We start from the raw sequence: 26,931 nt of genomic DNA on the forward strand, positions 1-26,931 counted from the left end.
TGAGGGTTAGCACTGTGTGTTTAGTGTCATCTGAGATCTGTAGGGTAGCACCTGGCCTGTAGCTGTTTCTCCAGAGGGGTGGACCCTTCTCCTAGATCTTGTGCTGTTTGCTAGATCCGTGGGGAAGTCTCTCGTGCTCCAGGACAGCCCAATGCTGCTGAGTTGAGTCAGGCAAGTGAAAATAGCCCTGGGCATGTTCACTTGTGCTAAGATGGGACATGAATGTTGCGGAAGATGGGCAGATCCAGCTGTAGTGTTTGTGGCATGGGCACCAACACCTAGCAGGGAGACACAAAACACCCCCTGCCCAGGTATGTGGCCTCAATCACTCTAAGCCTGCAGATCCCTGGCAGAAGGCAGCCAGCAGGCCACACCTAAATATGACACCAGGGAAAGTTTTATTCCTTTAAATAAGAACTGAGCTGAAGAAGAAGTGTAAAGTCATTATGGCTTAGATCACACTCATTCTTGAATATCCTCTGGCAGCTTTTTGCTGTTTTGGCAGCACAAGGCTGCTGCAGCTAAGCACAAGCAGCTGTAGTGGGTTACAAATGCTTTTATGTTTCAGGAAGAAGCAGAGTGCTGGTGAAGCAGCTTCAGCCAGTGCTGTCTATTGATTTTCACCAATGCAAAGTGGGTGTAAAACACCTCCTGAATCGATCCTGTTCTTTCTTGCTGTGGAGAGGGGTAGCACCCCAGGGAGCTTGGGGGTTTAGTGGAGATGCTTTAATGAAGCTCCTAACAAATGGAGTAAGTTGGCTCTCACCAGGCCTTTAGGCTGACCCCCGTTTCTCTCTCACAAGACATATGCTGTGGAGGATGGTGGACCCCATACCTAAGGTGGCCTCTGACCGAGAGTATACTTTATGGGAACATGCTGACTGCATGACAAAACCTATCCCCCCCAAAACCCAACCACCAAATGCTGCCTGAGCAGAAGGAGGCATTACAACATGGGCTGATTTGTTTCTAGAGAGCACAATGTTGGTGGCAGCTGATTTCTTATCCCAGGAACTAATTTAGCATCCCCTTCCCCACATCATTGAAGACAATAAATTACACTTTAATCAAAAACTTGTACATTATTTCTACTACAGTAGCCAGAATATTTCACCAATTCTATTTTACAGCATCTCCCTTGGATCCTCTTTATCAGCTATATTGTTTCATATTAAGTGAGTTATTTGGTTTACCAGGTAAGGCATTTATGCTCAGCATGAAAATGAACAATACACAGGTACCCTCCTGAATATTATTTCCCTGTCAACAGAGCAGATAGTCCAAGCTGCAGGTTTAACTAAAGGAAAGAAACAAAGATGATGTGAGGAAGTATCCTGTCTGGAAAGTGTAATTTCCTGAGTATTCTAGCCATTCTTCACTCATCAGCTTTCAGTCAGCCAAACATGCATTTGAAGTCCCTGTGGAAAGACATGCCAGAGGGCATGGGGAAAGGGGGAGAGAATTTTTACCACTCACCAGCTGGGCTGGGACCACACCCTAACTGTGACACAAGTCTTTGCTGCAAGAAGATTATTTATGGACTGGAGTGTGTCTTCATCCAGAGATCTTACAATAGCTTGCATATCCTGTAGCAAGCTGATCAAAGGATGCTACAGATCATGGAACTGAGGGCTCACCTGGAAGTCACTAGAGGATGTTAGATAAAACAAGCACTTGAATGCCATATTTCTGCTGCTCAAGTGAATTGTCTAGAACTTGTGCTATTCTTTGCTCAAGTGAGTATGGAGAAAATTAAGGTTTGGACCAGAAGCCATTGTCATCAAAGCTGGTCTGTACACTAATGTAGAAAGTTTATGTAACAATAAACATTGCAGTGAAAACCAGTGAAGGCATAAAGTTCTCAGAAGTCTCTTGTGGAAGTGATGGCTTCTGCAAAGTCCTGGCAATCTGAGAAGAAACAGATGTTCTGGTTCTTTACCAGGAGGCTGTGAAATTTTGATTTAGGTCTGGCTGTGATTTGTCTGTGTTCACCTTTGCTGTTGTTGTACATCATGTGATGGTGACGCTCTTGGGGCTTCCAGATTGCCAGAGCCCATTTCATAGGAGGCTCTGAAATTATTCAATTACACTTGATGGGAAACCTAAACTATTAGGAATGTTGAAATGTTTAGTTTGGATCTGAAACTGTAGAAATCTTTGTCCAACATGCTGGATTTGTGAGCATTCCCTGTCCTGGTGTTATTTTCTGTATTTCCTATTATTGGCATTCACATTTAATACAATCATAAAGTTGCAAAGCTTTAATAAATTGAGATGAAAACAAATAAAAAGAAATAAGAGCTGTTCACTGCCTATTTTGGATCACAGGCTGGTAGAAGGTGCCACAGGACACGATAAATCATCTGTGTTATGACTGTAGCAAGTGGTCACCAAGGCGAGGCATGGTGTTCACAGCTGGACAATGTAATCTTGTCAATGTGAGCAGTTCAGGTTATTCCTGGATAGTGTATTGGCTTTACAGTAGAAATCTTAACCAAGTTAGGCAACAATGCAGATTTTTTTTCATATTGCTTTTCTTACTCCTGGTCCGATTTTTGCTTTCAACTTGGGACACTCATGTTGATTTACATGAACACTCTATCACCGAGAATTTTTTCATATCAGAGTCCAGGAAACTTTCATGTTTTTCTTGCAAGAGAAAGAGCAGACAGATCTGACTGAGGCCTGTAACAGGAAGCCATAGGGCTTTGGGTTTTTTCCTTTCCTTTGATATGAATTTCTATATATTTATGTTATGGTATAGGTTTCAGCAGAGATAGTCTTGGTAAGCAGTGCCTCCCAGGAGTTGTGTGGACAGCTCTGAGCTGTGCTATGAGCCCTGGGAGGGATGGATGGATGGATGGATGGATGGATGGATGGATGGATGGATGGATGGATGGATGGATGGATGGATGGAAGAGCCCGTGGTAGCAGTGCCTTGCACTCACAGCCTGTTAGTGCCCCATTGGGAATGTGTGAGTCAGAGGGACTTCTGAGATGCATTGACTTATGTCCTGTGTTTTTAAAATCACTTTAAATCCACTTAGAGATCCTGTGCCGCAATTACCCTCTTCTTCCTGGCTGTTTATATGGCACACCTGCTTCTTATATTAAATAGAAAATTCTTGAGGGAGGCAAGCTCTTTTTTTGGCTTGGTGTATGATGCCTAATACTGCTGGGGTTGTTTCATGGGGATTTTGTCTGCTACTGCAATCTAATGATTAAATAACAACCAAAGGAACCTCTGGGGCTAATGCTCTGCTAAAGAAATCTGGATATTCACTTGGAATTTTACTGCTTCATGCCTAAACCCGGGGTTGGCCCAGTTTGGGTAATACCATTTCATGATGAGAAAACTGCACTGCAGCAAGCTAAGGGGTACTGATCACTCCAGGAAATTTGAAGGAAAGCATCAAAATTAGAAAAAAACATATATATTTTTTTTTTTTCCCTCAGCAATGCAAAATACTGAGTAAACAGTATAGAAGAGCTCTGGAAACATAATTCCAAAAGCGTGGTGTCCAAGTCTGTCCATATTATTATCTGATGCAAACAGCTTTGGGTCTGGAGACTACATCTAGTCTCTATAGAGAATATACTTTTTTTCCTGCCTGACATGCTAAGCAGACAGTGGTTGGGTTGTCTGTATTCCACAGCTGTGAGGCAGAAGGGTGGTGTCACCCAGTTTCACTGCTACAGTGCTGAGCACTGCTCCCTAATGTGAACACATGACTTGTCCTGTTCCTCCAGAGCTGGAAAGCTTAGGCACATCTTGTGGAGTGCAGGGCTTTTGGCCTTCTTTGCCTGTGAGACAAAATGCTTTGTAGCCTTTATTGCTACAATTGTATTTTTGTCTTCTTGTTCAGAAGCAAATTACACTTTATTTCAATTAGTTCCATGTGTAAATTCATTGTTTTGTTATTTTTAAATGGGAGATAATACCCACTATTTGGCTAAATGTTGCCTTTTTCCCCTGCTGCTTTTCTTTCTCCCTCTTGTGTGAGTTAAGAAAAGTGGGAAGACCTGAAAACAGCTCAGCTCCAATTTCCTGTTCTAAATGGGCAAGGTCCTAAGCATGTGTTTGTGTGCTGCTCTCCCAGTTGTCTCAGTAAGAACACACCACCTACCAGACCTCTGCAGGACTGCACTGCACTGGCAAAGTCTCCAGGGCTGGCCATAGGGAAAGCTAGCAGCTTCCCACTGGTTTGATATCTGTTTTTAATGATAGCTGAACAGCAGCCCAATAAGAGGAGAGAGATAGAGAGGAAACCCTCCTGAGGATGTTATTCAGGAAATGCCAGACCTGCACCACTCACATTTTACACAAGGATGCTATTTCCAAAGCAGGTTCCACACAAACTGGAGAACAGAAGGGCCACTTGGTTATAAAGGCTGCATTTTTAAATAAATGCCACAGGAAAACTGACCTGGAATAGAGACAAAAGTTGATTCATATTGTAACCACCCTCAGGAAGAGTGGCTTTGCTTTTCTCTGAGAAGATGATATGTCCCCAGTGAACAAGAGTCAAGGCTCAGTTACGTGTAAACTCCTCAAAGCCCATGGCAGGCTTTGGACTGTATCTAATTTATTGGTCACTCTCTCTTTAGCAACTGAGTGGAGGAAGATGTCAGACATTGCCCAGTTTCACAGTTAATGGGTTGAACTTGTTTCCAGAGTAAATATTGGACAGCTTCTAGCTCCCGGTGTTTTTCCATCTCTCTCTCTCTATCTCTCCCTCGATCTCTACAATAGTAAATCAGCTGTGGGGGGAGCTGTGAGCTCCTTCACTTCAACATGCCATGCTCTGGACCATTCACCTGGAGTCCTGGGGCTTGCATGAGATCAGGTGCTTTGTGTGGATGAAGTCACCTCTAGTCCTAGATGCTTGCAGCACATTTTATGATCCACATTGACTGTGTTGTATAGAACACTTGTCGAGTTGCTCGGGATACATGATGTTAGGAAGTGACTTAATGGAATCTGGGGATTGTTTTCCAAGCTCTGCTGCATTGTGAGTTTGAAGAGTCACTTTTTTCCTTCCACCTTTTCTCTGCTCTGAGTATTTCAGTAGCATCACTAACACATCTGTGCTAGCTGCAATAGTCGCAATAGTTCTAGTTCTGATGTTTGCAGAGTGGTTCTATTGATTTCCTCACTTCCTTATCTCAACACTTTTGAGGGAGTATTGATGAAACATTTTTCCAGACTTTGGACATAAAAGGTCCAGCTGAAATGAGGTCTGCAGATAGCCATGACTTTTGGTCCTGAAGTAGTGGTCCATGTTTTCTGTCTCGGTCTCTGAAGGCTCAGCTCTCTTTTAAAACATTATCAGCTTCAGTGGAGGTAAAGCAGAACAGTGTAATGGCAGATTTCGCACCGGGTATTTTATGTCTTTCTTTCTTCATGGCACAAATTGTACTAGAGGTAAAGTGTGGACCTCAGATAATGTGTAGTGTTTGGGTTAAGAAAGAAATTTATGTGAGCAGCAGCGCACAGCCCTTGCCTTCACTTGTCCTGCTGGGACAAGGAAACGAAGGCACTCCATTAAATGAAATAAGATGACAATATTTGCCAACAAAGCCTTAGTTCTCAGCAGTCAAGAAAAAGCACACCAGCAACAGTTGCTCTGAGTGAATAACGTGATCTGAATTCTGTGACTTTATTAAATGGTTAAGTGACTTTGTGCTTTGTTCTGCTTCACTGAAATGAAACAACACATTTTCATTCCAGTCTTTTGTCTTCTGATGGTATATTTTTTAATACTCTCAGTAGAGATAAATTTCCTTTGATTTCACAGAACAGATGATGAGAGAGAACAAAAAAAATTCTAAGCCTTCTAGTAAAAATACACAGGTGAATTAAACAAGAAATCAGGCTTAAATCAGCCTAAATCAATAATTACGTCTTGGTTCTGAAATTGCCTCTTAGTAATGAATCAGAGGACCTGGCACCTCTTTCTCATGAATTCTTATTTGTGTTTTCCAGCCCTAATATGTTACTTTTTACTTGCTGGTGCTGTATTTTCATTGGAATTTTGCAGGTGAGCTCATCTCCTTTTGAGGCAGGTACATCCTGTCTTCAGTTCAGTGGTGATTAAGCCAAGGTACAGCATTGCTGAGGGACATGCAGAGGGTGAGCCAGGGCAAAGCCACTAAGCAAACTCAGGACTCTGTGCCTTGCCTAACCTGTGACCATCAAGTGAGGTCATTTCCACAGGGTCCTTGAGTATGGCTTGTACAGCAGGTCGGTAGGTTTGTGTAGTTTTAAAAAGATTTAGCTGTAGAACTGGGTACAGTATGAGCACATTGTTGGATTTTAACCCATTTATTGATTCCAGCTAGGTTTGAGCTTCAAAAGCAGCATCCAGAGGGACAGGATGTATTTTTATTTGCCTTAAAAAGAGCAGCCAGCATGACATCATCCCCTTCAATTAGGCAGGCAGTGATCTCTGCAGTGGAGGGGGAGGGAACACACTGCCCCCAAACCTGTTGTTCTAGAGCTGGCTGAGTCGATGTGAATAACAGAAGTGATCAAAAAGGAAAGATCTTCAGTAGGGAACAGACAGTGGGGTTGCAGAGGGGAAGAGTCTTGCTTTGGCTTCGCAGGGAAGAAAGAAGGAAAAGCTGCAGGAGTCATGAAGAACTAAAGCGTAAAATACTCTCAGGGAACAAATGGTGGGTAGCTTTAACAACCATTTTAGCAGGGTCAGAGAAGTATAAAAGGACTTAGTGAGTCCACTTGCTGAGAGAGAATTCACACAGGGCTCATTTGGCTGGCAGAATGGAAAGTGGCAGCAATCCTAGGAGTTAAAGAACAAGCCTTGGGCTGCAGATGCATGGTGACGTCCCAGTGAAGAATACAGTGAATTAGGGACAGCAGGACAGAAGCAGCTCTACTTTGGTGTCATGTTTTGTCCTTTATTCTGTCTGTTCTAGTTGCTTTGGGAAACATCTAAAGCTTGTAGTAAGAATGTGGTAGTTCCCTCCTCATTTCCAAGGCACACTTTTGAGGGACTTGCCATTCTTCTGCCTCGTGAAATCTTGAAGGGTAGTAACAAGACACAGAGAGAAGTTGAGGCCCATTCATACAAGACTAGCAATTTCCAAAGCTGCTGAAATCACTCCCAAGGAAGAAGCTGTTTCAGTTCAAAGCAAATTATGCAACATTTGCTCATTCTTGCCACTGAACATTCATGAAGCAACTGCCATCGTGATTTTTATTTAGGGTAGGAAATACCTGGGTATCACAGGGCCTGTGCAAGAATAAAGCCCTGTCTTAATGTCTGCTGTGTGTTTTCACTCTTGGCTGTAAATGTTGCAAAAAGACATAGATTTGATACCCTTTTTGTGAAGTGAGCAGCAGATTATCATGACCAGCATTTGTGGGCTCAGAGAACCTCACCAGAAATCAGTATAACTTTCCACTTCTCAATGTAGATGACTGTAGCACAACCATGAACTGACCCTGCTTCCAGCCTTGTGAGAGTACATCAATAGGGCATGATGTTTGAATCTTGCTGAACTTCAGCTCCTGTGTCTTTAAAAAGGGAAACTACTCAAGTTCTAAATTACTTGAAGCCTCTGTTCTAGATTTATTGGAACTCCATTCAGAATGACCTTGTGGGATACTGGGGAAACTGCCCAAAGTCTTCCAGCCAGAAAGAGAAGAGGACTGAAGAATAATGGGGTATATTTTATTTATATATATATATATATATATATATATATAATGGGGTATATTATATATATATATTTAAATAATGCATTTAAAGGATCCATATTAGAGTACAGGCTAAAGATCCTGAGTTACTTTAGCCAGGTACCTGATATATCTCAGGTTATCAAGGCTGTGTTTTGCTGTCATACCTGAGACAGGGAATAGAGGCACTGAAAAAGTTGCTGTAGATAAATAATCATCATCCAGAATTCAGAGAAGATGTAGCTTGACAGTCATTAGTCTCACCTGCTTCCACATCTGTGTCACATTGAATTATTGCATGTGGTGGGTGTGAGCTCTGTTGAGGCCCATTCTCCCAACCTCTCAAATGCAGGTGCAAAAGATAAGAGTATCCAGCGTTTCCAGGCAGGCCCTAGGACTTCATTGCTAGGCACCTCTTACTTCACTTGCCCTCTAAAACAGGACTTGCTTCACATAATCAGGTGGCTTGGCTTTTTTTTGTAATGGGCAACCACAACCGAAGGGCTACATCATTCTCAGCTCAGATTATTGACTCCTTGTAGAGTTGTGGGGCATTATAGCAGTCAGTGATTTCTGTTGCTAACAATGATAAGAACCAAAGTTTAAATCTGGCTTTAATTAAAGAGCATGCAAAGGTCAGTATTGGGGACACAATCAGAGGCTCCATGGGATCTGGCATATCGTACTAAAATTTTTTAGCATCTGCTAACCTTAATTGGTTTGCACACAGGACAACAGATTGGGATGTTCTGAGGTGCCATATTGTCAAGCCCCACCAGTTTTCTTGACATGGCACTAGGAATGTTTCTTCTTGTTTGCACATCTTTCATTGTAAAAGACCAAGCTGTGTAGAAACAGACCAGCCAAATTCAAGCTGTGATCTCTTCTGCCAGGCTAGTGCCCAGCAGTCCTATTAATTATGTTGATTCTGGCTAAGGATAAAAGGGCTAAACAAATGAACTTAAAAGAAAGGCATGAGGAGGGTGTAATTGTACAGGAGGGAGTAATTGTACAACCATGTCTTTAGTTCAGAGCCATTCAGCTCCCTGACATTAGTTCTGTGTTAGAAGATGTGGCTTTGTTTCCATGTAGAACATCTGGTAACTGAACTGAGGCAAGATATTTTAAAAAGTGTTTTAGCAGCTTTTCCACACAAGAAGCAGGGTTCCATGGCAAGTACAATTTACCCAGGCCTGGAAAATTCTGTTTTCCATATTGCCTTGGAACAATTGCCTCAATTCCCTTCCTTTTCTTAGCAGTGATCTTGCCCTCTAAGTGCCCTTAGCTGCCTGTTACACGAGAGCATGTAGCACCCAGACACGATGCTCAGGAGCTCAGTGGTGTTTTATGGCCACCGTATTTCCCATAAGTAATCCTGCTGGTGACAGGAGAGGCTTTAACAGCACTTTCACTGAATGAATTCTTTTCAAAGTGATGAAGGGCTCTTTCAAAGAATACAAACTTCACTTACAAAGCTGGGAACTGTCAAAGAAAGCCAAACAGCTCTCTTCAGTCTAGGAATATTATCAGAAGTCTTAAAGGTTTTTGGTTAGATGTGGACATTCTGTAACATTTCAACACCATCAGCCTCTGCCAAGTTCAGAAGAAAATCCCCAACCAAACCCCTTGGTGGATGTAGCATCATGTAAGATTCAGATGTTTCAGGTTAGATTGTTTGTTAGACTTACAGCGAAGGGCTGCAAAGCTCAGGATGAGTTACAGCATCATGTTCTCCATGACTTTATCCATCAAATTGAAAAGATTTTATAAAAGCTAATTACTGTCATCCCAATTGAAAATGAAGAAGTAGAGGCATTAAGAAACTTGCCGATGGTAACAAAACTGGGAAGAGCTGGAAACAGGATCTGCAACCCTGGAGCTGGGTGTTACTCAACATCCTGGGGTGGTGTCACCTCCCAGGAGCACAGAGGTGAAACTGTTAACTTCTCTGAAGCTGTGCAAGTTTGTCAGTTGACTTCAGTGAAGCAAAAATACAGCCCCATAGGATTATTCTGCCTTTATTCAAATTATCCAGACTATTCAGGACACTCAGTCTCTGTGGAGTCTTTAAAAATGTCCCAGTGGCTTTGGTCTTTCCTCCGTCCTGAGGCATATTTTCTTCAGAAGAAAGCCCAGGCTGGGCAGAGTGGTGCAGTCCACCTCTGCTGTGGTGTGGCCTGCAGGCTGTACCTGCTCCAAAAACTAGACAGGAGCTCATTTCCTCCACTACATACATTGCATAAAAGCTCTTTACTAAATAATCTACGTAAATGCATAATTTTTAAAATATATTAATTGTTTCATTTGTCTTCTTGTATTTTTTCTAAAGATGAAACAAAAAGAAGTAGGAGTGATATTAAGGAAACTTTTCCTTGTGTCAATCAATGAGTATTACAGCAGTTACCAATGCCAAGAAAACAAATGCACAACCATAACTGGGGATGCAAATAAACTTCTATTAACTAGAGCTCTAAAGATCAGAGCAGCCTGTATTTCTTGGACCATGTTCTGCTCACTTTATTCCTTTAGGATTATAAAGAATTGAAGATCTGGAAGTAACTATCTACTCATTTGTTTATTCAGTGCAGGAATATGTTTGCATTAGGCATCCATCCAAAAGAAACTTGTTCTATTGAAAGGGAATGGGTCACAGCAGGACACTTAGAAATGGATTTCTTCAGTAGCAGACTGAAATTAATGGGGTTTCTACTCTCTGTATGTATTACCTAATAGAAATAAAACACAAGGAAAAGAAGTCTTAAATAAGTGAAAAGATCATGCATATGAACAAATAAATTTAAGTGTTAAGTTTCTTAAGTATCTAAGTAGGAAGTGCTGTTAAATAAAGTGATAATGCCAAGTAAGCACAGAAACTTAACAAATCGTCTCCCATATTTAAAGAGCATGAAGGAAGAAAGTTGGTCAAATAAGACAAGAGTAATGATTTGGGCTTCCATGGCACAAAGGGAGGAATGGTCTTCCCAAGATTGTGTGGAGGTGGAAGCCACCGCCCTCGTTCATCCTGAGTTGCAACTTGGTCTTAAATCAGTGCTTTTGAGCTCAGTAGAACTGTTTGTGGAGTTACATGTCCAGAACTTCATGGGGGGGGAGTGGGAGAAGGTTCTCAGCAGGCCCATTCCTGAAGGACATTTGAAATCTGTTTTTTGTAAGTGGTTCAGTTGAACACAGCCACGAGCCTGTGGAAAGAAAACAGGAACTGGGATTAAGCTTAAATTCTTCAATGTGCAAACTTGCCAGGGTTTTACTCATGTTGCTTTTTATTTCTTCCAAGTTAAAGGCAGCACATGGATGGTTTGCATGAGCTGACTGGTGGCCAGTACTGTGTAAAGTCATGATAAATTGATTGCAGGTCAGAGTTTGAACGTTTGGGGATTGGGAATGGCAACAGAGCAGGATTCGGATTTTGCTGTCTTTCCTTGAGACAGTTTTCCCTTTAAAGGTCATTTTGGCAAATGTATAGAATGTGCTGTTAGAGGTTTTTGATCCTGCAGAATTGAAAATAAGTGTGCTAATCTGGAAGACAACTGACAGACTTTTGTGAGGATGTTTAAATCAAGCAGTTATTTTTTAAGCAGGGGTCTACTCTGTGGTATTGCCCACATTGGTCAAAAAATTCTCAGAGAGGGTGTCAGTCTCTATTAAATTTTCTGCATAAAGGGAGTGATAAAAGCACAAATGATAAGACACAGCCATTAGGAAAGTTTCACATTTCAGTCCTATTTTAACTGCTGCTAGAAGGTTGTGTCAGATCTGATTTCCATATTCAACACTGGCTTGCTTAAACAGAGTGAAGTCTTCAGTTCCTCAAGTATAATACATGTTCATTTGCTCTCAAATTCTTATTTGGTCTTTGCAAAAGATGTGGAATTCTTAATGAATAACAGATAAGTGAGACCATATGTGGTATAATAGGTTGTGTTCCTATTATGTTGCTCTTGGCACCTCTCATATCCTCTGAGTAAGTATAAAACTGTGTCTCTTTCTTCCCCCTCCTCATAAGTGCAGTTCTGCATTTGCCATTGAGCCAACAAAAAAAAAATAAAAATCCAGTTATGATCCTATCCTCAGGAGTGTGTATATACATCTTAAAAAGTGATTAATTTTAACATGGCTCACTAAGGTGTTCAGGGAGAGAGAGATGTCACGGCCCTTTTGCTTGTTGGAAAGTCTAGGCATAAAATGCATTTGGGAAAGAAATGAGAGTGTAAAGCCAAATCTGTTTATATTTTTAACAACCTGCAGCTTGAAGGAGCATTAAGCTAGAGGGGTGGTGTTAAAGATCTTAATCTGAAATGATGCTGAGGGTTCCAGTGCAACTGGTAAAAAATCAGTACATTTAAGAACAAATTAACATTAATACAAATAATAAAAATAAATTTGCATGGGATCAGGGGCCTGAAACTGATGCACTGCATTGCCAGCAGAACTTTAAAGAAACTTGTGTGTAACCAGAACTGGGAGTGGGCTTGGATGGCAGCGACTGAGAAACAACATGGGATGTTTCTTGTCTTTCTCAATGAATCAAACATGGTATCTTCTAATGGAACTGGAAACAACTGAAACAGCCAACCTCTAGGATGTAGGGGGCTATTTTAAGGATTAATCCACAACCACTGAAAAATTTGGTGGTCCTCAGAAGACCTTACTAAAGAATTATGTTTATTCTCCACTGATACTTTTTACTTGGAAAGGGGAGCTGATGCAGGATAGGAAGGAGTGGGTTGGGGGGGGGGGAGGTCTGGTTTCCATTGGAAAGATTTTTAAATGGAAATTTCCAACCACTTCTATAGTTAATGAGGAAATAGAACGTTTTGTTGAAAAGATTTCATTGGGAAACAATTTCCGTTTTTCATCAAAAAGCTTTCCAGCCCAACTTTTCCAAGCTGCTCTAGCTGTCTCACATAGAGGCTGCTTGGAAGCTGATGGCACACATGGGAAGGAGTGCAACTCTGCTGGCCTCAAGAGCATCCTGGAAGGGGAGAGTTTGGCTGAATGTGGCGCAAGAGGGGATTAGGTGATTCTGGGAGCAGTTTGGATTGCACTCATCAGAGGGCAGTGGTGCTTGCACACAGTGACCCTCTCTGTGCTCTGTCAAAGGGTTGCACAACTTATTATACATGGCAGAGGGATCGTTTCATGCACCAGTGAAATGCAGTCTGTTGTGGGTTGGAAAATAGCAATGGCTGGACCTCAAAAAAGGCTTAGATTCAGTTTGGGATACCAGAGAAAAGTCAACATTTGCTAACAGTTACCAGCCTATTGGTATCTGAGACACCACATTTTCCATTTATACTCAGAGCAGGAAGTAACTGTGGTCTTTTCATATACCACAGCATGGTACTTCTTCTGGAAAATGTTCACTTTTTAATGATGACCACTGTATTTTCCATTGTTTGTACTAAAGTTCTATTTACAGCTTAAAGCATTTGTGACGTTCTGTGTTAATTATTTATCCATATGAAAAAATGTGTAACATACACTTCTTCAAATATTTAGGAAAATACATTGACCATATACAGAGGGACTTCGTAGTGTTCCTGCATCCTTGACTACATATATTTCATCTTCTAGGTTTGCTGATACATATTTCTTTCTAAATTATCCTCATGGTTCTGATGAGATCAAACCAGGTCAAGATAAAACCAGCTCTCAGGTCAGCTCACTCCTTGTAGAGAGAAGAGCCTGTCTGTGCTGTGAAGTGTTTTTGAGGTCTGCTGCATCCACAGCTGAAGCCCTGACTGCAGCCAACAGAGCTGAGATTCAGGCATCGCAGCAGAGCAGTGCTGCAGGCCACTGCTGCCAGCTGAGTCACTGCCCCAGAGCTGCAGAAGTGCCCTCACAGGGCACAGTTCTGCCCATTTGATCTCTTACATGGTGTTTATGTCAAAGCCTCCTGTACAGCAACAAGCCAGAGCTGCTTATTTGACCTTGGGCATCTGTTTTTTGGCATAATTTGTAAGCACTTTTAGAAGCACAATGAATTGGATCAGGGAGGATTTAGTTATAGCTATTTTCATTTTTGCTTGCTACAAATGTGATCCATCAGCTCAACTGTGGAGAAGGACCTTGCTGAAAACTCACAGGTGTCTCAGTTGCTCTGTTGTTCTGGTATTTAAAGGGTGGCTACAAAGGATACAGAGACTCACTATTTACAGGGGGTCACATGGAAAAGATGAGAGCTAATGGGTACAATTTCACTGGTGCATGGTTACTCCTGGGGAGATTCCATTTAGACACAAGAAGAAAATTTTTCACAGTGAGAACAATCAGCCTTTAGAACAATCTCCCCATGGAAGTGGTGGATTCCCCAATGTCAGATTCAGCTGGACAGGGTGCAGGGCCATCTTGTCTAGACTGTGCTTTTTGCCAGGAAAGGTTACACCAGGTGATCATTGAGGTCCCCTTCTAGCCTGGTACTCTGTGGTTCTGTGATATGATTCAACAATCTGTAACTGTGCTGCCTTACCTGTAAATGAATTAAGGGCAGATTTTACCAGGGTTCTTAAAGCTGGGGCTATGTTCTGTCCATGGGACTGCTACACTGATGCTGTTTTTGGGGGAGAATAGTTCATAGAGAAGCTCAAACTCTCTCTGCCTGGAGGGACAGCCTTTCTCCTGTGGGAGCAAACACAACCAGTGATTGCTGCTTAGTACAGACACAGGGAGGGCTTTAAACCAGTGGAGAAGCACTCAGGAAAACCACAGGGCAGTCTCTTTTGGGCTGTCCTGGGGTGTATGGTCGGTCGCTTTATGTGCAAGAAGATGAGTTGGTGTGGCAGGAGGTCACCTTGGCTGAACAGGGAACCCCCAACTCAATTTAGTGAACAAAACAGCACTAGGAAGAGTAGGAAAAGAGGACAGGACATTGAGCAGAAATGTAGAAGCCTACTAGAAGCATCTCCTGGAATTGCTAGGATGGAAACAGGCAGGCCTGGCCTTGCCTGGAGTTAGAACTGGTGAAGGGTATGAGGGGCAACAAGGGCATTTCTACAGCTACCCTGGCTGCAAAGGAGAGCTGTTGCTGACCAGTGATACTGTGATGAAGGACACTGAAAAGACCGAAGGATTCAGTGCTTCCCCTGTCTCAGCCTTTCTGGCAAAGGCTGATCTCAGGCCTCCCAGGTGTCTGCATTGCAGCTCCAGCATGGTCCCCAGTGCTCCTGAGGTGAACAGAAGCCCCATTTGAGCTGTTCATGGGCTCAGTGTATCTCAGCATCCAGTGGTGGCCAGTCTTGACAAGGGGACAAGCAGTGCACAGATTGTGCTGGGTGACAGCCTCGTCTGGTGAAAGGGAAACTCCTTTTATCCTCCCAAAAAGCAGGGTGAGTTTGTCCCATGCTTCAGAGAGTAAGAGATTTATCTCTGAGTGATGGTTGGATGATCACAGTCCAGCAGCTGTCTCTCACTAGGCAGGTTTACAAGAACTACTCTCCCTTCTAGGCAAATACAGAAGGCCCAGATTCCACCTGGCTTGGTATTTTGCAGTCACAGGGAAAGCAGCAGGAAACTTGTATGGATCACATGAGAGGCAGGCAGGACTCTGCCCTGGGGCTCTTGCAAATGCAGGATTGGTCTTCTGAAATTACAGAAGTTGCATCTATTTTATGGTATTTGGAAGATCTGACCTGTTATATTTATTTTGCAGATGGCTTCTTTGGCCTGCTGCTGTTTCTATTTTTTTAAACGAGGTTCTCAAGAAACATTTATCCATTAAATCAGGTCATTAAAAAAATTACATTTCCTTCCTGAAGTCCGTAGTGATTTTTCTGTCTAAGAAAAGTGGGACATACAACTATCATTTCCCATGTGCATGATCACAGAACAGTATCTACAGAGACGAGGGTCATTTTTATAAAATGAGCATTGCTCCCCGCCATCCTCAACTTGATAAATAAACAATGGGCTTCTGTAACCAGAACACAAGACAAAGTCTCATCAAACCAAATTTTTTAAACAGAAAGAAAATCACGACTGAATTTTCAGGTTTGTTTCTTTTTTCTTCTTCAGTTTTCAGGCAGTTTTTTTTCAGTTTTCCCAAATTATCCATTATTTATCTGACTAATTGTATTTGGGGCCCAAATTTAGGTTATGTGGAGGGCTTGTCTGCATGAGCTCAGAAGTAAGGCAGCTTTTCCAGTAGATGACTCTGGGAGATATTGAGAAGACTCTTAAAGCCTTGCAGCACATTTGTGAGTTGACTGCATCCAGAAGCAGCACTGGCTGCTGAGGGGACTATGAGGCAAAGGCTCGTGCTGGTGTTGTAAATGTTTTTAACACCTAGAATAGCAAGGCTGTGGACAGATTGCTTTTTAGGGGTGTTCTAAGAGATCATGTTTGAGAGAAATAGTTACAGAAGCCAAAAGTGTAACAGGGAATACTTTAACAGCCTAACCAGTTATGTTCCTCTTCTCCAGACTGATTCTAGGCTCTGAGCCATTTGCTCATGTAGAGTTTATAATTTTTCTTGCCTGCAACACAAATTCACTGAGAGTTGATTCTACCAAGAACAGAATACACTCAAATTCCATCACACTGCCTTTGCTAGGGGCAATGAGTCTTCAGTACCCTGCTGGCTCCAGCTCTAACGTGTTCTAAAATGAGAATGCTGGTTCTAAATGGGTTTTAAATGAACTTAGGGCATCGTTGTGGCTTGAAGACCCACCCTGTAGGACTGCTGAGGGTAAGGGTGGCATTGAGTTGGGCTGTAGTGGTGGAAGTCCTATTACTCTGCTACTCTGAGAGCTGTGCTTTGCAAAAAATCTGGGGATTAAATTCTGAGTCTTTCCTTTCATAGACGCAAGAGTCAGTGGATTTATCCCAAGTCTTGTGAGCACGTGTCTTGAAGGCAGCTTCCAGAGCAATCTAACAAATCTAAGCTCAAAATTTCCTGAAGCTCTCATCTTTAAAAGTGAGCAAACCAGTTCTTGCTGAGGCAAAGGATTGCTGGAGTGATTGGCTTTTGCACACCTTGAGGAGGGCCTTACCTGATGTGTGTAGGGCACACTTGATACGCCATGCAGTCCTCTTGCTCCCACCAGGAAGTTGTTGTGATGTGAACGCTGACGATGCTCAGCAGGCTGAATTGCCAATACCCTGTGGCAAATCTTCTGTTTGTACTGCTGCAAGCACAGAAACAGATGTCCTGGACTTTCCTGGCTCTGATGCTCCAGTGCTTGCAGCAAACTTCACAGGTGACAGCATCTTAGCATCACCCACCAAGTGGATGAGCTCCCTGCTGGTGCCTGTTTGTTCTGTTGGGCCAAGACCAACAAGTGCAGACACTGAACCAGTACAGAGCGACCTGAAAAAGGCACATCCCAAAATCCTACTTAGTTTAAGGTTGCTCTTCCATGTGGCTCTGTCTTGTGAGGGAAGAGGCACTGCCTCTGTGATTTAGCACTTTCACATTTTCCCTTGGTTTGTTTGCAAGAGACAAATCAATAGAGGATTTGCTGAGCTGTGAGGAGGCTGCAAAATTCTACAGCCATGAGCACAATAAATAGGAGTGGCAGAAGCATGGGTGTATTGTGCAGGCTATGCCAGACAAGCAGTGATAAAACTTTTATAGTCCCACTCTATATTTTGTGCATGTCCCATCTTTGCCTGGCTTTATTGAGTTTGGGTTTTTAAGTTTTTATTGAAAATAATTTGTTGCTATGGAAACAACTGTATCCCTTAAACTGGGTGGAGCTTAATGACACCCTCTGAGGCTAAGATCAGTTCATCATTTAATTTTAATGATGCACTGTAATGTTTACTGCAGCTTTGTAATTTTATTGTGGTTTCATCCATTCCCGCCCATGCCCCTTTTGTTTTTCTCACCTACCCATTGTCTCCAGAGACATGGATGTAGAGAGCTCTTCTGCACAGGGTCTCTCTCTTCATTTATTGTGTCTTTTAAACAGTGTCAGATATGCTGCTGAATTAATCCCAAACAATATAGATTTGGTCGTAAGCAAGCTTCATTTGGTCAGAGCGAAGCACAAAAAGTGAAATGATATCTGTGTATTCGGTTGAACAGTAGTAGAGAGGGATTTATACCAAGATAGATACAAAAAGCTAGATTCTACAGCTAGATCTCTATAGATATATATTCAGCCTCCCTCACACTCCCTCAGCTCTCAGAACTCTGCAGTTTCCAGATTTTCTAGTTGTGGAGAAGAGCAATTTACTTTATGGTTACTTCTGTTTCTTTTTGGTGTAAAAACACTTCTGGTACTAATTCTAGAGGATCCTCTAAAAGATAAACTGAGAGTGAACTCAAGGTTAAATTGCAATTTTTATGATTGCTGCCATGTGATTTGGACCTGAATTTCTTAGTACAATGGCAGCCAGGGTGAATGTGGATTTTGGAAGGACGGATCTATTCCTTTTGGGTATTATACTGGAGTCAATTCCTTGTTTGCCAAAGATAAGTCTGAAATGATTGCAAACATCGAGTCTCACTCTTTAAACATTCTGTACTTAGAAACAGAGGGCTGGGGAATAGGGAATACTTTAAAAGGGGGTGAGCTGTCATTGACCATAGAAAGGCAATATGTATTTACCAAATGCCTATACTCTAGGGGGATAAAATTCTACAGAAATAATTTTTTCTCATTTTTAGAGGTGGTCATTTGGGAGGTGGAACATAATGATGGTTAAATAACATTCAGCAGAACAAATCTGTGGCCCCCCAAATGATTTTATGACAGGTGAATAGTTTCATCGAAGTTAAGATTAATTTTACTTGTGTGTAAAGAAAAGCATGTTGGTATTTTTAATGAGTTTGCCAACTTTGATTTCAAGTGGAAATTCTTCAGGTTTAAGGCATGACATCTTCCTTGGGATTTCCTAATTAAGTGTTGCAACTTAAAGGAATGATTTAAAGGCATGTGATGTGACTGACTGATTTGGGACCAGTTTACAGTCTTGCTGTTTTATCACGTGTCACGCCACACATTCATCAACCCCTTCTCCATCCTCACACAGAGCACAAGCTCAGTGAGCATCAGGCCTAGTGCCTGGTGTTTGTGAAGTATCTTGTGTCCCAGCATGGGCTTTTCCCCAGGCAGTATTCATTGCTGGTGGTGTGGCTGGGATGGCGGGGACATCCAGGTGGGCCAGCACAGTCTGCCCTCATGAGTGAGAGGTGGCAAGTAGAAAAAATACCAGTTGCATCAACATCAGCCTCAAGATGAAGGGCTGTGGAATATTTTCCTACCCACACAGTGCTGTGTGTCATCCAGACCCTACTCTCTTGCCAAGTTGATCACTCTATGTACAGCTTGTAAATGGTTTGAAATTGTGAATGATATGTTTCTGAATAACCATGAATGTTTTTATGGGTATATCTTCAAAATTTTCCACAGATGGTTCGGTGGTTAGTCTGTGATTTATCAAATATTTGAATTGTTTCCTATGGAGAAAATCAGAATATTGTTGTGAAAAAAATTTCCTAACTTTCTAGTGTTTCTACATTGTTCCTTTCAATGGATGGGGTCAACTTTGTTATCACATGCAACAAAGAAATTCTAAGGCTGATGACACAAATGTTTTTGCTTGTAATTTGTTGCTTTTGGGTAACTGGGATTTATTTCCTTGGATATTTACTGGATCTAATGTTAAGCATTCATCAAAATACCTGAAGAGGAGTGAGCAATGCTGAGAGTGGTTGTTTGAGGCAGAGCAGCCCATGGGGGAACTCAGTCCAGGCCCGGGGGGCATCCCATCCTCTCTGGGCAGCAAGCATGGACACCCTGGGCTATCCCTTTCCAGGAGGTGTTTGGGAGCTCTGGACACAGCACCAGCGCCCCAGTGCCAAAGGCAGCTCCTCTCACCAGCCCCTTTGCAGACATTTCATCAGGGCTGTAGCCTTGACATGCTGATGTACCAGACAAGTTGAATGCCTGCATTTCAGCACTCTCTTATCTGTCACCTCTCCCAGGGAGAGCTTTTCCTGTCCATTCCAGCTCTGGCCTCCTGGTGGGATATGGCTGCCAAGTAGAGGTGTGGTAGGGAAGACCTGGGATGTTAATTTTGCCCTGTTTTTTTGGGGTGGGGGCCAAGGTCTTCTGTGCCTAAAGGCCCAAGCAGAGCTATACCAATGCCACCCCTGCTCCTGCTCCCCCAGCCACTTGGAGTGGGACAGAACTGTGCTTTAGTGGGGGAAATGGTGGCACTGGGAATCCCTCTGTCTCCCTCCACACTGTGTTTCTGTCAGGCTGGGTAGGTGGGGACCAAGCTCTGGAAAAGCAATGTCCCCTGCCGTGCAGGGGCTTGTGAGGTGAGGAGCGGGCACAGGGCTGTGGCTCACCTCCAGGTGCCCAGTGGGACCTGTGGCTCCCCTGGGGTTTGTTTGCCATCTGGAAGAGACTACCCTGTTTTATTGTTTTAAAGGCTTTTTCCACTGACTCGCTATTTTAAACAGCCCTACTTGCAGTCCCTTGTTTAAAGGTGTGGGCTGGGCACTGGCACTGCTCCTGGTGTGAGCAGACAGCAATCCCCAGCCATCAGCTGGCTTTGCTGGTGTCACAGTCAATGGATAACCTGTGAGCTGCAGGCAGAGGGATGAGAGGAACCAAAGGAATTTCTTCTTTATTTATTTAAAAACAAGAAAAAGACAGAAAAAACTGAATAACCACGTTTCTCAAGTTTCATTTAAATGTGAGCTGCTTATCCAAAACATTGTTGCCTGTAAACAGATCCTGGGTCTCCTCTTTTAGTAATATCTTACTTGTCAGGGTGACAACTAAGCTGTCTGCTGCAAAGAAAAGAAAGGGAGAAAAGACCTCAACTTCCCAAAAGCACTTAAGTTCTTCCTTTATGAAATACATCGATAAATATAGTTCAGCTAGCACCCTGCTGGTGTTATCATGTCTGAGAGCTATGGCAAGCTTTCAAACAAAGCCAGCAAAACCTATACTTAGAAACAACCCTCAGATTTTCATGCAAAGCACAGAAATGAAATGGGAGTGATAACAAAAGGGGGAGGCTGGTGGCTTGCCTATGTGTGTCTGCCAACCCAGCTGCTGTGTCAGACTTTGCTGTGAAAACCCTTGGAATCGTGATTTCCAGGAATGCAGCTGTGTCTGTGCCTCCCTGTGCACCACCACGGGTGCATGCCCTCATATGTCTGACCTTTTCAGAAGTGTGTTGACATGTTCAGAAATAAACTTTGCGATGTAAAGATAACATATTGGGTTGGGAATAAACAAATCAGCCCTAAGAGAACAGGTCCTTTAAAAGCCATGGGGAGCTCTTGCTGGGGTCTGGATGCGTGCTCAGGTCTGGCAGCTGCAGCTGGCCTCCTGCTTCTCTTGTGTCTGTGGGACCTTTCTGCTGCTTATCCCTGCAGGACTGAAGCCCTGTGTGTGTTCATCAGCTTATCCTCACCTCACCTCTGGTGGGGGGAAAGTGAGAGAGGGGGAGAGGAGCTCCCCCTCCATTCTTACCTGAGAGATGGAGTGACTGCCCAGCTTTGAGGCTTCTGCTGCAGCTGGGAGACCACCATCTCCTGAGCCCTGGCATGGGGCTTCACCCCAGGACCACCTTCCTCCCTAGGTCTTGTCAACCTGTGTGGTTTTTAAAGCCTCAGATGCTCCCAATTTCTTCACTGCCACTGTCCAAAGTAAATGGAGCACAAAACCGTTTCTGAAAGGGTGGCAGGCACTCTGTTTCTTTCCATCAGGCTGATGTTGTGAGGAGAGATAAGCTTCTCTTATCAGTTCACCATAGCGCCAGGGCAAATAAAAACCTTTCACTGTAGAATGGAGTTTGCTATTTCCTTGGGCTGCCTGGGTTCACTTGTTGGGTACCTTATGCTCCCTGCAGGTGCATTTTGGGGAAGGACCCCAGGTGTGAGCACACTGTCCCCCTTCACATCACCACGGGCTGCATGTCAGCAGCAGCTGGTGGCACATCTGGGCTGACCTGGACAACGTGATTCCCTCGTGCATCTTCTGGACTTCACCCTGGTTTCATCAGGCAGACAGGGGGGGTTGCCAGGGGATTAGAGTGCTGGACAGGTGCTCAGAGGTTGAATTCCTGCTTTGTCACTGACTTCTGGTGCTACTTTGGTTAAATATACAAAACCTGGCCTTACAGCCCTTTTAATCACACAAGTAGTTTTTAGTCCTTTTTTAAGGACATTAACATCTTAGGATGTAAATGGACGTGGCTGTATTCAGTGTTTCCAAAGATCAGCAGCTTTTGTTTTGCTCCAGAGAAAAATACCTAAATCCCGCAGGAGGGTTGTTTAAACTTGTGCTGGGATTGGCTGGGGAGGGTTGGATGCTTACGTTGGGCTTTTTATAGTTAAAATCTTTGCTGACTTGCTTGTCTGTGGTGAAACAGTGACTAAAACTACTTCTGTAAAATGAAAAAAACTGTATGGTCACGCCTTGATCGTTTTGGGAAACTACAGAAATGGGTAATTTCTGTCATGGACATACATATCTGTTTAGTCATTTACTGAAAAACTTTCATTTTTTCTATCAGGCAAATGGGAACTGCTCTGAGCCAATAGTCATGTGGATTTCTCCATGGCCCAGCAACTTCTTTTTGTTTCACTTTTAACTCATTGAAGAAGGAGTTTTCCAAGTAAAGCCCAGAAATGAAACACTTAAGCAATATTTAAGTTTTTTCTCCTAATTTTATTATTATTTTTCCTGCTTTTGGAGCAGATGTATTCTGATCCTGACAGCTATTTTGAGAGAGATTCTCAGTGCTCATTAATCAAGAGTGAGAAAATAGAAAGGTGTCAGATAAAAACACATGAAGATTAGGAGAAACTGGACAGAGGTATAAATGCTATCCCACTTTAACAATTGCCATTGACTGCAAAGCAGTGATGACCATTTTCTAGTGTAAGCTCCACTGTTATAGCTTTGTAGGGGATTTATTCTGAACAGTGACTTTTTCAGTAATTTTATGACCCAGCTCATTAAAGTCTAAGCAGGGAATGCCACACTTGGCTCACTGCTTTAACATTTTCTGCTGTCTTAGCTAACTGTTGTTCTTTGTGTCGCTCATTGATCACTGAGTCAGAGAATGATTCAAGTGTTGTTTGAACAACAGTGTTTGAGGATTGTTTATCAGTGACTCCATGTCTGCGAGAAGCACATTTTGCAATATGTACTTCACATTTTTTTCCTCTGATGATCTGGAGGCCTGGTGGTGTTGCAGGTCTGCTGGCTCACCTCACCTCTATGTGACTCATTCCCTATGGATCCCACTCTTACCTGAACTCTCCCAGTGAACTGCACTAGCAGGGTTAATGTTGCTGGGCCTGGGAGCAGTGTGCTTGCCATTGTTTAAAGGTGGAGCAAACATGATCCCTGCCTTCAGAAGCCATAACTGAGATGGGTCCCACCTCCTTGCAGAGAGGAGAAGTGCAGGACAGGGTGGAACAGCAGTGGAGAAGGCAGGCAATGGCAAAGGATGAAGCAAAGCCATTTTGGTTGGCCTCATTCTGTCATGAAATGTCCCTGTGAGACATCAGCCTTGGAGGAGCAGCTCACAGTCACTTTTCTCCTCTGTTGGGGCTTTTGCCAGCTGCTGGTTTAGCTGAGCCAGGGCCCTGAGGTGTAGATTTCTGTCTCAGGAGGGCGAATGGCAGTGTTCACCTTTTCAGGAAAGGGCATGGCCGGAGGTATTTTCTGTGCACTGTCACTAGAAAGCCACACCATCAATCAGGCTTTGCTTTGTGGGGCCTACAAAAGAAGAGTGTGGTGTGTACAGCTCTCTTCGCTCTCCTACGCAGAGGCTGGGTCATGCCAGTCCATGTAACCCAATAGTTACCCCGTGGGGAAGCAGTATCGGTGTCATATGCCATAGGAGAATGATCTGACCTTTCTTGTTTATACGGTAAGTGTGGCCAGGAGGCTTCTTTGTCAGCCTGATCGTCCCAGCTGCCAGCTCTTAGTGTGTCTTGTGAGCTCCAAAGCTCTTGCCAGGGCTTTGAAGTTAACAAAGAGTTATTTGGAGTTGCAGGGTTTTATTTCATAGAGAACCCCCGTGCACGGCTCAAATGAAAATGTTCTCCTGAGTCAGAACTCACACATTCAGCAATGCTAGAATGGTGGTGGGCTGGAACAGCACACAGTAAATGCAAGTCAGTTTGTCTCTTTTGAAAACACAAACATCGTGAAGATAAGGTTGTCTTGATAGTTAAGGGCAGACTTTAATATTTTGCTGTTGGGAAAATCAGCAGCTCAGAAACTTAAATTTTAGTAGAACATGCTGGTAAAGACAGCCTTCGTGGAGGACCAACCCTCTAATTCGGCTGAGGCCGTAGGGTCCCCTTGCATTTAACACTGGCAAAACATTTGAGTGATACCCACTGTTCTCTGAAGAGAGGCTCAGTTGCCGCAGGTTTTCCCACACTGCCTCAACATCTGATGCCCATGGCTCACTACAGGAGGTGAGTGGCTAAAAGAGAGGGCCTTAAGAAGGATGTGCTCAGTCTTGCTCTACTTGGTTCACAAATGTGGATGCCTGCCCAGTAGATCTTCCGAGTTCCCGGATGCTAGCATGATACTTTTTGTATAAAATATCTAAGAAAAAAACACATCTTGATTAATGTTATGCAAGCAAATGTGTTTATGAGGCAGAACAATATAATACATCTATCAAAGCAGATTTTCTTCTTACTATTACAGAGGCATCTCAAAGCCCTTAATTGGTTTAAGGTGCCTGTATGCTGGCTGTTTGATGCTTTCACACTGTTAGGTACTCTTCCCTAAACTGATAAGAGTAACAAAGAGGAGGGAGAATCCCCATTGTACAGGTTAAAAACGAAGTGATTCACTCCAAGTCACAGATGAGGTCTGTGGTAAAGCTGGGAACAAAACTCTAATTCTCTCCAAGTCTCAGGCTCTTCCTTGCAAATATTCCCTTGCTTTATTATGCTTTATCTCATCCATACAATAAAATCATGCTGACTGTGTGCTGAGGGAGCCCTTTCATGCTCATGGTGCTGCTGGTCAAATAAGATGTCAATGTATCTGAACAGTAATTGCAGCTGATTAATTACAGCAGCAGTGTACATCACTTCTGTTCCCCTGATGCTGTGCTCAGCCTCAGTCAGGGGCACACCATGCTGCTGTAAGACTCCTCACTGGGAGTGCCTGAATGTGCATCTGTGCTTCTCAACACAGCAGAGCAAAAAGCAAGACTCTGCAAGAACCAAACTCACAATCTCACGAGCTTTTCTGCATCAGGCTAGCTCTAAACCTGAGAAAATCCCTTTCTTTTGCAGGTGTCCTGCCAGGGGGGCTTAAGTAGGACTGGACTGCTGAAAAGGTGGGAAGAAGAGGTGTGGCATTTTCTGTGTGAGCACAATTGGAGCCACCTGGCCAGGGGATGCAGCAGATAAGCAACCTTTCTTTCAATGGCACAGTCACTGGGTCCTTTCTGTCTCCTCAACACTTGCCTGTTCAAAATCGTCCTCTGTCTTACCCAAGACCTTACAGGAAATGGTTCTCCATTTCATACCAATGTTTTTGGTAAATAAAATATAATTCTCATTTTACTCTGGGGTTAACCTGAGACTTTTTGTGTTCTATTCCCCATACAGCAAGAATAAGGCCATCCATACCAAACCCATCAAACAGTGGAGCTGGCAGCTGCTGGAGGTGAAGAAAAAGTTTCTCAGGACCGGGTATGTGTTAATTTTCTGGGCTGTGGGCTGATCTGGGAAGAAACCATCCTTGGTTTTGTCCATTCTTTATGTGTCACAATGTCACTCAGTCAAATCCTGGATGGTATTCTCTATTCTCAGTAAGTTTCCTTATGAAGACCTTCACTTAAAAAAGCCTTACATAACATTGTAAGGGAGGAGTATTAACACTGAATTACCGCTGAAACAAAATTTAATTAACAAGTGTGAGAAGTGAGTCAGGCTCTCTTTATGAAACTTTTCTTGATACAATTAGATAAAGAGAAGGTAGGCAGCACTCAGCATTCAAGATTTCTTTATCTTTGGTAGCTCCCAGGCTTGGGCTCCTGGCACAAAACTCAGCAGTTTTAATTGATAGATGCAGATAGTATTGCCAGGAAGAGAAAGGTGTGGGTTGATGTATAATTACTGTCAACAATCATGGGGAGTGACTGGGACACTCACTTCTGCCTTTGCAAGCCTTCCCTAAGGAGTGCCAGCAGACTGTGTATTCTCTCTGGCCAGCACCAGGTGCTGCTGAAATCTAAGTTACACCCAGCAGAAGAAGTCAGTGAAGAGGGCGGGTGGGAGGGCTGGAGAGCGTCAGACCCACTGTAAAGGCTAAGGGGAAGTTTTGAGAAGATGCTCACATTTAAGGTTAAGCTTTCGAAGTTTGGCCCTCAGCTAAAGGAGCTAAATGTTTGTGGAAACATTTCCTTTTTAAAAGAGCTGTATGTCCATTGAAAGCAGTGACTGATGATTTTGAAGAGCATCTGGAGCCCTAATCTTTCATTCAGACCATACTTCTGTCTAGCTAAGGAAAATAAATTACATGTTCTTATTTATCTTTCTTCTTCAAACACTCAGAAATTTGAAAGCTGCAAATGTAGAAGCAGCAGAAGGAAATATTTTCTTCTACAAAAGATGTGATTCCCTTGTGAAATACAGGAATTCATCAGGGTTCAGGGTAGGAGGGAACTTTATGGTTGGGCCTTAGAGGAATTATGCAGCCCAGCTGTAAAGGGAAGCCATGAGTCTGATGTCTGTGTTTCTGAGTGTATTTGAACATCACATGCTGCTGGGGAACAAGATGACTTGTGTGTATTTTAAATGTTTTATTTATTCTTTTGGTTGTAACAATTGGGTATGAATATAACATCACAAAGGAGGAACAGAGCCCAGAGAGAAACAGGTGCAGTAGGGATGTGCTCCTGTTGTTTTCCCTTTGGACAGGGGGAAGCAGAGCCATGAGGTTGCAAAAGTGGGGGCATACTTCTACATGGTCTCTGTGTGAGTATGTGAGTATGACTAAATTTCTGTTCATGTACCCCACTGATAGTGTTTAAGTGCCCTTAAATTCCTATGCCATATTAAATACCAGATGAAGGCTGTTGAAAATGATCTTCACTGTCTCAGAACTGAATGTTTCATAATCTCTGGGTGAAATGCCACTTTTTCATACTCCAAAACTATATTCTGGGAGGGGATAATGTCTACTGTATGCCTCTAATTGTACTACTTCTATTTTCCCTAGAGACAGGGAAATGTCTTCTGTAAAGGCTAGTGGTTTTCT

At 43.1% G+C, this 26,931-nt stretch overlaps 1 long non-coding RNA gene across 1 annotated transcript; it reads left to right on the forward strand.

The window, feature by feature from the left end:
- Positions 1–24,808: 24,808 nt before the first annotated feature.
- Positions 24,809–26,626, forward strand: LOC117244142. Its single transcript, XR_004496665.1, has 3 exons — positions 24,809–25,179; positions 25,278–25,361; positions 26,592–26,626. It is a non-coding gene; the product is annotated as an uncharacterized LOC117244142 (long non-coding RNA).
- Positions 26,627–26,931: the final 305 nt, after the last annotated feature.

Source organism: Parus major, chromosome 3 (genome assembly GCF_001522545.3).
Source record: "Parus major isolate Abel chromosome 3, Parus_major1.1, whole genome shotgun sequence".
NCBI lineage: Eukaryota > Metazoa > Chordata > Aves > Passeriformes > Paridae > Parus > Parus major.